The 12,147-nt window shown below is 64.2% G+C and overlaps 1 long non-coding RNA gene across 1 annotated transcript; it reads left to right on the plus strand.

The window, feature by feature from the left end:
• Nucleotides 1-340: 340 nt before the first annotated feature.
• LOC142023240 (uncharacterized) lies at nucleotides 341-10,312 on the plus strand. Its single transcript, XR_012648178.1, has 3 exons — nucleotides 341-423; nucleotides 2,763-2,916; nucleotides 10,160-10,312. It is a non-coding gene; the product is annotated as an uncharacterized LOC142023240 (long non-coding RNA).
• The last annotated feature ends 1,835 nt before the right edge of the window (nucleotides 10,313-12,147 follow it).

The raw sequence follows: 12,147 nt of genomic DNA on the forward strand, positions 1-12,147 counted from the left end.
ATTTCGGGGGGGGCTGTGCTGCGGGGGGGGAGGTGGTCGGGGGGGGCTGTGTTGTGGGGGGATTTCGGGGGGCTGTGTTGTGGGGGGGATTTCGGGGGGCTGTGTTTCGGGCGGTTCGGGGGGGGCTGTGTTGTGGGGGGATTTCGGGGGGCTGTGTTTCGGGCGGTTCGGGGGGGGCTGTGCTGCGGGGGGGGAGGTGGTCGGGGGGGGCTGTGTTGGGGGGGCGTTGCTGCCCCTGCGTGGCCCCCTCCCGGGTTGTGCAACCTGTTGACTGCGAGTCCCGCCCCCTCGCCTGGCCCGGCCCAGCCCAGCAGCGGGACAAGGAGACGAGCCCTCAGTGCCCGTCGGGCCGGGCCGCGGGCGGCTCCTGCTCCAGCGCCCTCCCGGGGCCGGGGCAGCCAGCGCGGCCGGAGGCGGCAGCAGGCAAGCGGGGCGGGGCGGGGCTTTGCTCCTGGGATGCGGCCGCGGGGAGGGGGGGCCCCTCGCCCTGCCTCGGGCCCCTACTTCTGCCCCCCCCCCGAGCCCCGGGCGCTGCCTGCCCCGCACCCAGCCAGGAGGCAGAGCCCCACCCCCCGGGCCCCGCACCCAGCCAGGAGGCAGAGCCCCCCCCCCCCGGGCCCCGCACCCAGCCAGGAGGCAGAGCCCCCCCCCCCCCCGGGCCCCGCACCCAGCCAGGAGGCAGAGCCCCACCCCCCGGGCCCCGCGCCCAGCCGAGAGGCAGAGGCCCCCCCCCCAGTCGGCCGCTGTCCCCTCCCTTTGGCGGGGGGCGCGGACAGCGGGGGCTGGTGGCCGGGGGGAGGGGGGGGTCTGGAAATACTGTCGCAGGCCTCCCATGGGGCGGGGGCTGGTCCCTCCCTGCCCGATGACTCTGAACGGGGGGCTCCTGGCCCTCCGCAAGGCCCTGCGTTACCCCCCCGCCCCAGAAGTGACCACCGCCCCCCGTTTGCTGCGCTTGTGCCGGGCTGGGCCGCCCCGTGGTACCCAAACAGCTGGCGGGGCCGCCTCGCCCCGGGCCGCCCCGTGCCAAGCGAGCCGAGCCCTGGGCGCATGTGGGCCGGTCCCAGGCCCTGCGACCTGGCTCCGGGCGGCTCCGGCCCCGCTCAGCAGCAGTGACGGAGCTGAGCAGGCACTTCCTGTGCTGGGGACGGCCTGTTCCCTGCAGGCGGGAGGGCGCAGGGCCAAGCCAGCGGCTCCGGCAATTGCTTCCAGATGTGGCGGCGAGAAAGCTGAGCCCGCTCCTAGGAGCCTCGCTGGCCCTACTGCAGGGGGGAGGTCACAGCTGGGCTCATGGGGCACAGCGTGTCCCTCGAGCCTGCAGCTCGTCCTGCCCTTCGCCTGGCTCAACCCCAGCAGCCGCCCCCTCCCCAGGAGCCCACCGCACCCCCACCCCCAGCTGGCTCAACCCCAGCAGCCGCCCCGTCCCCTAGGAGCCCACCGCACCCCCACCCCCAGCTGGCTCGACCCCAGCAGCTGCCCCGTCCCCTAGGAGCCCACCGCACCCCCACCCCCAGCTGGCTGGACCCCAGCAGCTGCCCCCTCCCCAGGAGCCCACCGCACCCCCACCCCCAGCTGGCTCGACCCCAGCAGCTGCCCCGTCCCCTAGGAGCCCACCGCACCCCCACCCCCAGCTGGCTCAACCCCAGCAGCCGCCCCGTCCCCTAGGAGCCCACCGCACCCCCACCCCCAGCTGGCTCGACCCCAGCAGCTGCCCCCTCCCCAGGAGCCCACCGCACCCCCACCCCCAGCTGGCTCGACCCCAGCAGCTGCCCCGTCCCCTAGGAGCCCACCGCACCCCCACCCCCAGCTGGCTCAACCCCAGCAGCCGCCCCGTCCCCTAGGAGCCCACCGCACCCCCACCCCCAGCTGGCTCGACCCCAGCAGCTGCCCCGTCCCCTAGGAGCCCACCGCACCCCCACCCCCAGCTGGCTGGACCCCAGCAGCTGCCCCCTCCCCAGGAGCCCACCGCACCCCCACCCCCAGCTGGCTCGACCCCAGCAGCTGCCCCGTCCCCTAGGAGCCCACCGCACCCCCACCCCCAGCTGGCTCGACCCCAGCAGCTGCCCCGTCCCCTAGGAGCCCACCGCACCCCCACCCCCAGCTGGCTGGACCCCAGCAGCTGCCCCCTCCCCAGGAGCCCACCGCACCCCCACCCCCAGCTGGCTGGACCCCAGCAGCTGCCCCGTCCCCTAGGAGCCCACCGCACCCCCACCCCAGCTCAGGTGGAAATGTCCCCGCACCCCAGCCCACCTAGCACTGCTCATGGCATCCCAACCTAGGGCCTCCCTTCCCTAGCCCCAGCCAGACTGGCCTGTGCCAAGCACCACAGCGCCTGCCAGCAGCAATGGGGAACAGAGGCCAGCCCTGTGGGCTCCTGCACGGCAGCGTCTCCAGCTCCCTGCCCACTGCCCCCTGCCCCAGCAGCAAGGCTCTGTTCAGCCAGGGCAGCCCCAGCGGAAGGCAGGCTCCAGGCCTGCTCTCACAGCCAGCTTAGCAGCACGGGCCCACGCAGGTCTCTCCTGCCCCACTGGAGGGCAGCCCTGCACAGGGCCAGCAGCTGCTGCTGGCCCAGCTGTTTGGCTGCCGGCTCCAGAGCCGTGCGGTCAGGGGCGGGGGCTGCTCCCCGGGCATGGTGAGACGTTGCCCGATGCCCAGCCCTGAGAGTAGGGGCCATGCTGGGGGTGGGTACAACACTGCTAGGAGCGGGGGAGCTGGAGGGGCCGGACACCCCCATGAAGCATTTCTTCTCCCTCACCCGCTTAAAGCATCAGCATGGAGCACGGGGCAGCGCATGGCCCACGACCCAGCGTCTCCCCCAACAGTAAGAGTTTATGTGCGGTGAGAGCTGGAATCTGCACGTGAACTCCTACTGCTCCGGGAGTCTGGCAGTTCCCCAGCACCGGCACCCCGGCTGGCCAGGTAAGATCCCATCGGCGCAGCCCCTGCGTCCTGCAGAGCCCCCAGCCATGCCCCAGTGCACAGAAGAGGGGCTGGGGCAGCCCTCCCTGCAGAACACGCGGGGATCAAGAGCCTAGACCTCCCCCCAGCCCCAGCCTGCAGCCGCCTGATGGAGGCGTGGGCAGACACGGCCCAGCTGAGAGCAGCCCCTCTGTACCCTCCGCATGCAGCAAGGGCCCCGTCTGCTCCCTGAACAGGCGAGGGACACAAGCCCTTGGCCCCACAGAGGTGGGACATGGCAGCAGAGGTGTGGCAGGGGAGCAGGCCGCTGGCTGAGGCTGAGCACATTGTGCCAGGCATGCGCAGACCTGGCCCAGGCCAGCAGGGACACTGATGTGTCCTTACAGCTGTGGCCCTTGGTTTCTACGCAGGGCAGGGTCTGCTCAGGTCCCTCCCAAAGCGCCTCATTCACTCACCAGGGGCAGCTGAGCAAGAGCCCAGCTCAGCAGCCAGGAAATCCAGGACCCAGCAACCTGCCCTGGGACGGAACATCAGCTGCAGAGCCAGGGGAATGGAGCACGGCTGGGGAAGGGGAAGCCCTGAGGCTGCTCCCCAGCAGCAGTTGATCTCCTGCAGCTTGGATCACACACCTGCCCCCCGACGCCCCACAGCATGGGCCCCCCACTGCTGACTGCCAAAGGGCTGCTCAGGGCCTCCCTAGCTCCCTGCTCAGAGGCTGCTGTGCCATGCTCTGCTCTTGGGAAAGGGCTCAGCAGAGGACTGGGGCTCAGGCTTGTCTCTGATGCCCCTTCCAACAAGCAAGTGTGGAAGGCTGAGCATGGGTGTGTCTGCACACCTGCCTGCTGCGCACCTGGCTGCCAGCCTTGCCCAGGTCCTCCAGGGGAGCCTGGTGCCCTGCCCTGGGCACTGCCAACCCCACAGGCCTGCTCTTTGTCCAGGTGGCGTGTGGAAAGTCAGAGCCCACGAAGGGAGAGGAGCCAGGTCACTGCCCCACGTTCCCTCTCCTGCCAAGCGCCCTGCTGCCATCCTGCACCACAACCCTTCCCTGGGGGCCTGGGCCAGCCTGCCTCAGCTGGTCCCCGCTCCCCACACCCCCTCTGCAGAGGGCTCTTGGCAGCACAGTTTACTCCACGACAAAACTGCTTCTTCCCCGCCCCAGCCCTGTGCCCCCAGGCAGGCCTCCTGCCACCCCCTAGGGCATTCCCTGCATGCAAAGCAGTGGGGGGCTGGCTCCCTCCTGCTGGTCAGTACGGGGGGCAGTGGCTGCACAGGCCCAGTTCTGGACTGCCCTGGGGCTGCTCCTACACCTGCAGAGGAGCGAGGGCTCCTGCCCTGCGCCGAGTGTGCGTCTGGCCCAAGCGACCATGGCTGTAGACTGTTACCAACGCAAGCCACAGTAACAATCTAAAGCCACGGTTGCCCTGGAGACATGGGGCGTGGGCAGGAGAAGTGGGTGCGATGGTGACAGGGCTCAGGCAGTACAGGAGGCAGCAAGGACTCCAGCTCCTAACAGCGCAGCAGGACCGAGCCCCCCCCGCCCCCGCCGTGCATCTTCCTTCTAACCCTTTACACTCGGGCCAGCGCAGCTGCTCCGGGGCGGGGGGGGCACCTCTATCCCCTGCATGGTGAACCCCAGGACTGTCCCCTCCCCCACCTGGGCCTGGGGGCACTCAGCTGGGGGCAGAAACAGCAGCTCTTTCCTCTCCTCTGCCCCAGAAGAGCTGGCCGTGCATCGCCCCTCCCAGGCCACGGCTGGGTGCAGGACTTGGGGTGGCAGGCAGGCGGAGAAGCAGTTCTGATCACGAGCCCCGGCACGCGCACCGGCTGCCTCTTCTGCTCCTGGCACTCTGCAGGCACTGGCAAGAGTCAGTCGTCCTCACCTGGCCCCTGAATTCGCAAGCCCCTGGGGTCTATTTTTAGCTCCCCCAGGGACCCTCCCTGTCAGCACAATGCACCCCAGGACAGCCATGCATGGCAGGGGAGCCCAGGGCCGGAACGGCAGGAGTCGAGGGAGAGCCAGGTCCGAAGCCCTGCCCTTGTTCCATGCTCAGCCTCATCTGCACCTCACTGCCTGCTGCCAGGAGCCTCTGTGCCAGGGCAGGCTGGAGGTCATGCTCCTGCATAACCCCCTTAAGGCAGGTTCGATTTCCCCCCCTCCCCAAGCCGGTGCTCCTGAGGCTCTTGGGGGGGGTTATTATTCAGCCCTGCCCCCCAAACTTGGGGCTGCAGAAAGGTACAGCCATGCCTGCCTACACGAGCTTGGGTGCCTGCTGCCACATGGCCCAGCAGAGAAAGTGCACAGTTCAGAGCGTGCGTCAAGTGCCAGCCTGCTCCGTTCCACGCCTGTGGGCAAAGGGAAGAAGAGAGCATCATCATCCCATAGGGGAGCTGTACACAGAGGGGAAGTCGGTGCCCCCAGCCCCTGCTCTGGAGCCCCGACTGAGTAGCATCATCCGCATGCAAGAGGCTCTTCCATAGTCTGGCCCTGCCTCCTACCCAGAATCCCAGGGCTGGAAGGGACCTCAGGAGGTCAGAGTCCAGCCCCCTGCTTCAAGCAGGATCAACCCCCACTAAGTCATCCCAGCCAGGACCTTGTCCAGCCAGGACTTAAAAACCTCGAGGGATGCAGAATCCACCGCCTCCGTAGGCAACGCATTGCAGTGCTTCACCACCCTTCTGGTGAAGTAGTTTTTCCTAATATCTAACCTACACCTCCCCCTCTTCAGCTTCAGACCATTACTCCTTGTTCTGCCATCTGACACCACTGAGAACAGTTTCCCACCCTCCTCTCCAGAGCTCCCCTTCAGGAAGTTGAAGGCTGCTATTAAATCACCCCTAAGTCTTCTCTTCTGTAAACTAAACAAGCCCAAATCCCTCAGCCTGTCCTCAGAGGTCTTGTGCTCCAGCCCCTTAATCATTTTTGTACACCCCCCCACGAGCATCCTGGGAAACACAGCCACTCAGCTGGCTGTTAGCAGAAGGGAGCCAGGCTGGGCTATGTGAGGGCAACCCCAGGTCCCTGATACACCCGGCCCCAGCAGGCACCTCCCCCAGGCTGGGCCAGGGCAGTGCCCAGGCTGTGACTCTCCCTTGTGAGTAAACTGATGGCTCCCCCCCATTCCCACACTCTTCCCCTGCCTGGGCTTCAAACCTGGGCCCTGTGGCAGAGGACAGGACTCAGGCTGGCAGGTGTAATGGGCTTTGTACAGCCCCTCGCCCTCCCTGCCTGTCCCCACCAGCAAAGAGCTGGCCCAGCTCCCCAGGCCCTCAGGAACCCAGCTGAGGAGCCTGCACCCACCAGCACAGGCCAGGCCTGGGCCCTGCTATGGGCACCGAGCCTGCTGAGCTGGATTAGCAGTCCCCTGGGGGTGCCTCAGCCAGCCAGGCCCTGCTCTGGTGGCCATTGTGGGCCCAGAGAAGAGGGAGTTGCTCAAGGTGGAGAAGCATGCACAGGATATACAGGCTGAGGAATCCAGGGCAGGTGGGGGCGTTCCAGGGCAGCGTTCCTCCCTCCCCCCCAACCTACCTGCTCAGCCCCTGCTTTGCTGGGGTTTGCCCTTAGCAGAGGTGCAGCCAGGGAGCTGCTGCTAGATTGTGACCTTGTGCACGTCCAAGCTGTGCTGGGTGCGCTGCAGCCTTGAACACACTTCACGCCATTAGCTCAGCTCTGGGCAACTCTTTGCACCCTCAGCAGTGAACCCCCAGGAACTTGGGCAGCCAGCTGGGGGCCTGGGGGACAGGGAACCCCAGTCAGTGGGCAGGGAACCTGTCCCTAGTCCGCATTACTGTGTCCATAGCCAGCATCTGCGATGCAGCCCTGCTTGGGCTGGCAGCACCTGAAGCGTCTGCCAGGCAACCCTGCCTGAGCCAAGGAATGGGCCAGCCTCTCCTTCAAACGCACCTGCTGCGTGGGGCACATGCAGCGCGCCAGGACGGCGGGTGGCACCTGCAGCTGACCCTTTCCACCCTTTCACAGACAGAGGCAGGGCTCACATAGGCCTCCCCACGCCGCCCCCACTGGCTGCTGCAAGAGGGCCATAGTGCTGGGAGGTGGAAGGCGCTTGTGTTGTGTAGGGGCCTGTGCCAAGTGGGGCTGCCCCTGCTGGCCCAGGGTGGGGTCTGCAGGCCTCGTGCCAGCACAGGGAAGGGGGAGCAGGGCTCAACTGACTCCCAAGCATGAGCCCAACCCCCTCTCAGCCCAGCCCTGCATACAGTGGCGCCCACACAGGCCTGGAGAGGAGACAGCTGTGGGACTCCTCCGGCTGGGCTGGGTGCAGCAAAATGCCTGGAGCACAAGAAGACACAGCATGGGGACTGGGCCAGAGCAAAGGGCCCCGGCTGCTCTTCAGGAGGGCGCCCATCATCTGCTGAACCACAGGCCCCAGCTCGCTGGGCTGGGTAGGCTCAGCTGCAGCATCTGGTCAAGGAAGAGCTGAAAAGTTCCCAAACCGCCCCCCACAAGGCCTCTTGCCTAGACCCAGAAACCTCACCATGCCAAGGCTGGCCCTGGGGAGCTGCTGTTTGATGAGCCCAAAGGAGGAAGGGCAGAGGGCTACAAGGAGGTGGGAGAGCGATCTGCCCAAGCTCTGACCCAGGAGCCTGTGGGAGTGAAGTCAGGGCTGTGATGGGGCATAAAACCCCCCGGCCTGGAAGAGATGCAGCCGATCGGCACAGGCTAGTGCAGCAGAGATGGCCGCCTGGGCGGCAGGCTGGGAGGGTCCCCCGTGGGCTCAGGCCAAGCTCTCTGGGCAGGCTGGCGGGAGTGACCAGAGAAGGTACAGAGCAAAGTCCTGGTTCCAGGGAACCAAGCAGGCGCCATCGGGCTGAGATGTCACCCAAGAATGCAGCAATGCCAGATAAGCCAGCAGACCCCCAGTGCTCATACACCTTCCAGGACTCCTCCTGGTCACACCTCTCCTGCAGCCCGAGGGCCAGATCCGACAGGGCTCAGGACCTCCCCGCAGCCAGAGGCAGAGGAAAGGCCCACTCGGGCAGCATGAGCTGCAAACTTAAGTGCCACTGAGCAAGCTAAGCTGAGCTGCCCAGGAGAGTGGGATCTAGGCCGGGCCAGGCTTTGCGGCAGCAACCTTCCCACCAGCTTGCGGTTCTCACCTTGGCCACAGGTCAGCACCATGGACAGCTGCCTGCCCAGCTTAGCCTGCCAAGGCAGAGGCCAAACCGCCAGGGCCAGCACAGCCTGAGGGTGTGCGGGACTGGCAAGGGCTCCCCTGCTGCCCTGGCCTTGCAATGGCCTCACAGTGGGGGCGGCTAGGAGGCCGCCAGGTGCAGGCCCAGTGCCAAAGGCCCCGGCCACTCAGGAGCCCGTCCCAGCACCCGCTGCCAGCAAGAGGGACATTCCCAGCCCATTGTCTCTGCCTCTGGTTTCAGCTCCATAAGTGCCTGCAGCGTAGCTGCTAGCCCAGAGCCAGCCCCGTGCCAAATAGAGGGCAGGCTGGCCACCCCCTCAGTTCCCAGGCTCTGCACTGCCCCACAGCCACCTGATCGGGCACCAGGGCCAGCCCAGGCTATCAGGCAGGACTGGCATTGCTGATGGGTTAACTTGCTAGATATCAGGTCCCCAGCTCAGGTGTAGGGGAGCAGAGTTAAGCTGGGGGAGCCTGAGGATCACCCTGGAATAGGCACAAGCGATGACAGGTGCTCAGGGCCTGGCGCTGGGGCAGGAAGAAACAGCCATTCCACACACGGGCCAATGCTCCAGCAGCTGCTTGCAGCCCCTCCCGCCAGTGGGGACAAGGCTGAGTAACTGCCATGGCCCCACTCCCTGCCAGAGCACCACCAGGCTGCAGTCACTGGGACCCCCACCCAGCCCCAGCCATCGCTACGTGGGTGATGGAGAGATGGATGAGTGGCAGAGCCCTGCCTGCAGCCCTGGCACTCCTGCCCGGGGCTGGCTCTGGCTGCTTGGTGGCTCGGGCGCAGGCGCTGCAGCTGTCATGCTTCAGTAGCCATGACTGTAGACTGTTACTGTTTCTTTCATGCTACGTAGCAGTAAGCAGTCTAGAGCCAAGGTGCCGACGCTCTGACGTGGGATCTTCTCACCAGGGTCTCCACAAGTGGCTCTTCACAGCCTGGGGCATGGGGATGACAGTGGTGTTGGGGCTGGAGTTAAGGGTGATTTATGCAGCCTCCTCTCACTGGATGGCTAGTGATGACCCATGGGAGCTTCACCACTCTCCTACCAAGAAGAGTATTTCTGCTGTGAAGCTAAAGGCAGGTTCAGAGGTCCCAGTGCTGGGCCCTGGGCACCAGCTCCTACAAAGGCATAGGGTGCTGGCCAGCTAAGTCACAAGAACGGCCACACCGGGTCAGACCAAATGAGCCACGTAGCCCAGGATCCAGTCTGCCAGCAGGAGCTGGTGCCCAGTGTGTCCAAAGGAAGCACCAAACTGGGCAATTCTGAGTAATCTGGCCCATTGTCCACTCCTGGTTCCTGAGGGTTAGGGGCTCCATCCCTGGCCAGCTGGACTAAGAGCCAGCCATGGACTGAGCCTTGATTAACTTAGCCAATGCTTTTCAAACCCATTTTAGCCTTGGCCTTCACAACATCCCCTGGCAAGGAGTCCCACAGGCTGGCTGTTGTGGGGGAGATGTAAGGAAGTGCTTGTTCTAAACCTGGGCCCCCCTTTTCTAACCTCATCAGCAGGAGCAGGCTGCCCCCAAACCAGGGTCCCCAACTCCTAGCAGCAAAACCTGCCAACATATCTCCACTGATCACCCCCATCCAAAACATCACTGGAGATCCCTGCTCCTACCTAGGTCTCTCGCAGCATGGAGACACCTCAGCCAGGGCACTAACTGCCCCAACAGATCCACAGGGCGAAACCAGGCACTCATGTTGCTGTGCTGAGTGAACTCACCCAGAAACATGCTTCAAGAAAGTCACCCTAGTGCCTGGATGCAAACCCTTCCCACAAAGCACCCGCCCTGTGTCCGATCTCTCCATCCTCCCACCCCAAGGAAACCAGCACCTTCCAAAGACGAGCCTGCGGCTTACCTTCTGTGATGGGGTTCTGGGGTCCCCCAAGCTCTGCACCCTGTCCACAGGCAGGAGAGTCTCTCACTCAGCAGGAGCCCCACACCCTCTGTGAGCCACTCACACACACACAGGTATCCCCCACTCCATCACACCTTCATGGCTTCAGACACAATGGAGGTCTTCAGACACTGGATTTATGGCCTATTACAAAGGCCTGTGCCCGGGTAACCCGCTGCTTTGTCCTAGGACTGCTGGTGTGAACAGCTCACTTCACATTGAATGGCCTCAGAGGGAGATCAGCTTCACCAGTTAACACCTTGTGGGTGCTGTGCGCCTTCCCCACACCTGCATGGCTGGAAGGCTGGTCCTCTGCCACCCCCATTGGGCCAATAAAAGATATTGCCGCACCCAACTTGTCTCGCTAATATCCTGGCACCAACACAGCTGCAAGCAGGAGTGTCACAACCCATCCTAGGTGCCCCAGGCCCAGACATGTTGGTGACCTGGAAGGGGTTCGAGGTAAACAGCCAAGGGGCTGGGGCTCATCATCTGAAGAAGGGGGAGAAGAATGTAGCAGTGTCTCCTGCCACAGCCTATTCTTCACATCACAGTCAATGGCGCAACTGCAGCACCTTGGACTCCTGGGGCCACATTGCAGAGTGCAGGCTGGGCCCACAAGGGCTGCGCCACTGCCCGTCCTACACCCATGGGTGTCTCACAAGGCTTTTCTGCCATAGCTTCTGCACGGGGTCTCTCACCTGCAGCCAGCAGGGCACTCCCTGAGCGTCTGGCTAGTCGCAGCCCAACTTACCAGCCCTGACCTCCGTAGCCCACCAGCAACACGCCAGCCTCAGTTATGACTTGCTGGAGGACCCCAGCACACTCCCAGGCCCAAATTACCTTCCCAACAGGGTTCCACCCTGGCCAGACCTCTGCTGTGTAGTTCTGCTTCAACAGGCCCAGGGGGTCAACGTGTGACCCTCTTGGGTTTGCCAGATTCTGCTGGGTTTTTCCTCTACCAATAATACTAAAGTGAGACACACACAACAGGCAGGAAACATGAGCTGTGCGCTGATTGCACACGACATTGCCAGAGCCGTGTGCTGCCTCCGCATCCCTTCAAAGGGCGGCTACAGTTTGGTGGCCCCAGCCCACAAGTGCATGGTGCCTGCATGCAGTCAGCCAAGCCAGGAGACCGTCCTGGTCAGCACGCTCCTGAGGCCCACTGAGAGAAAGAAGGGCCCCTCGTGTGCCCACTCACTAGCTCACGTTGCCCCTCGCTGCTGCGAAGGGTCAATGCGTTCTACTTGGGCCATGAACGGGAGTTACCCAGCTGCTGTGAACGCAGCCCAGGATTAGATGTGATTAAAACTAACACCATTTCTTCAATTGCAAGGGCTTGAGGGAGCCCAGGTAGGAGGGATTTGAGTTGGACGTAGTAACAAGAGACAAGGAAAGGGCTTTCTAGTTGCTCAAGTCTGAACTAGGCTTGGCTCAGCACATGGCCACAGCAACAGGCCTATCTGTGTTGCCATGTCAGGGTTCTCCTTACAGCCAGACAGCTGCTTCCTTCCATGCAGTTGAAAGGGACCCAGGGGAGGAGTTTCCCCTCACGACCATGGGCCAGTCCCCCTCAAAGCTCCTTCCCAGTGTGGGGACATTCTCAAATGCGAAAGGGGCTAAAATGCAGATTGGCTCTTCCCAGTGCCTTCCCCTGCTTGCCAAGGGAAGGCCATGACCTGTGAAGGTCACCCCCCTCCAGTGAAACCTGCTGGGGCAGCAGCTCGTCTCTCGCCGGAGGCAAACCAGATTTCCCCTCCCCAGCTGGTCGGGTGAAACCCCTCCGCCAGAACAGCAGCTAGCACTCTGAGCCTTGCATCCGGGGCACTGGGCCAGTGAGTGATGATTGTTCAAGTGCTACATCCCAGGGGACGCAGGTGTGTTTGGTCGCAGCTGGGCCTGCCTCATCCTGCAAACTTCAGCCCCACTCAGGGCCCTGCAACGCCAAACCAGCGCTTGGTTGGGCAATAGCTCTGTGCTGTGACCCTTCAAGGGCCGTCTGAAAGAGGCAATCCCCCGGGCGGTTCAGGAGAGCTTGAGGCTGGGCCTTTACTAGGTAATTGGGCTGATCTAGCTAGATCACTGAGAGGTGGCAAATCCACACCCCATGCTGGGAACCTGGCCCACCCCAGCACAGGCAGCTCATAGGAGAAGTCTCCCATTGACGTCCCCTC

The sequence above is a fragment of the Carettochelys insculpta genome, chromosome 19 (assembly GCF_033958435.1).
Source record: "Carettochelys insculpta isolate YL-2023 chromosome 19, ASM3395843v1, whole genome shotgun sequence".
Lineage (NCBI taxonomy): Eukaryota > Metazoa > Chordata > Testudines > Carettochelyidae > Carettochelys > Carettochelys insculpta.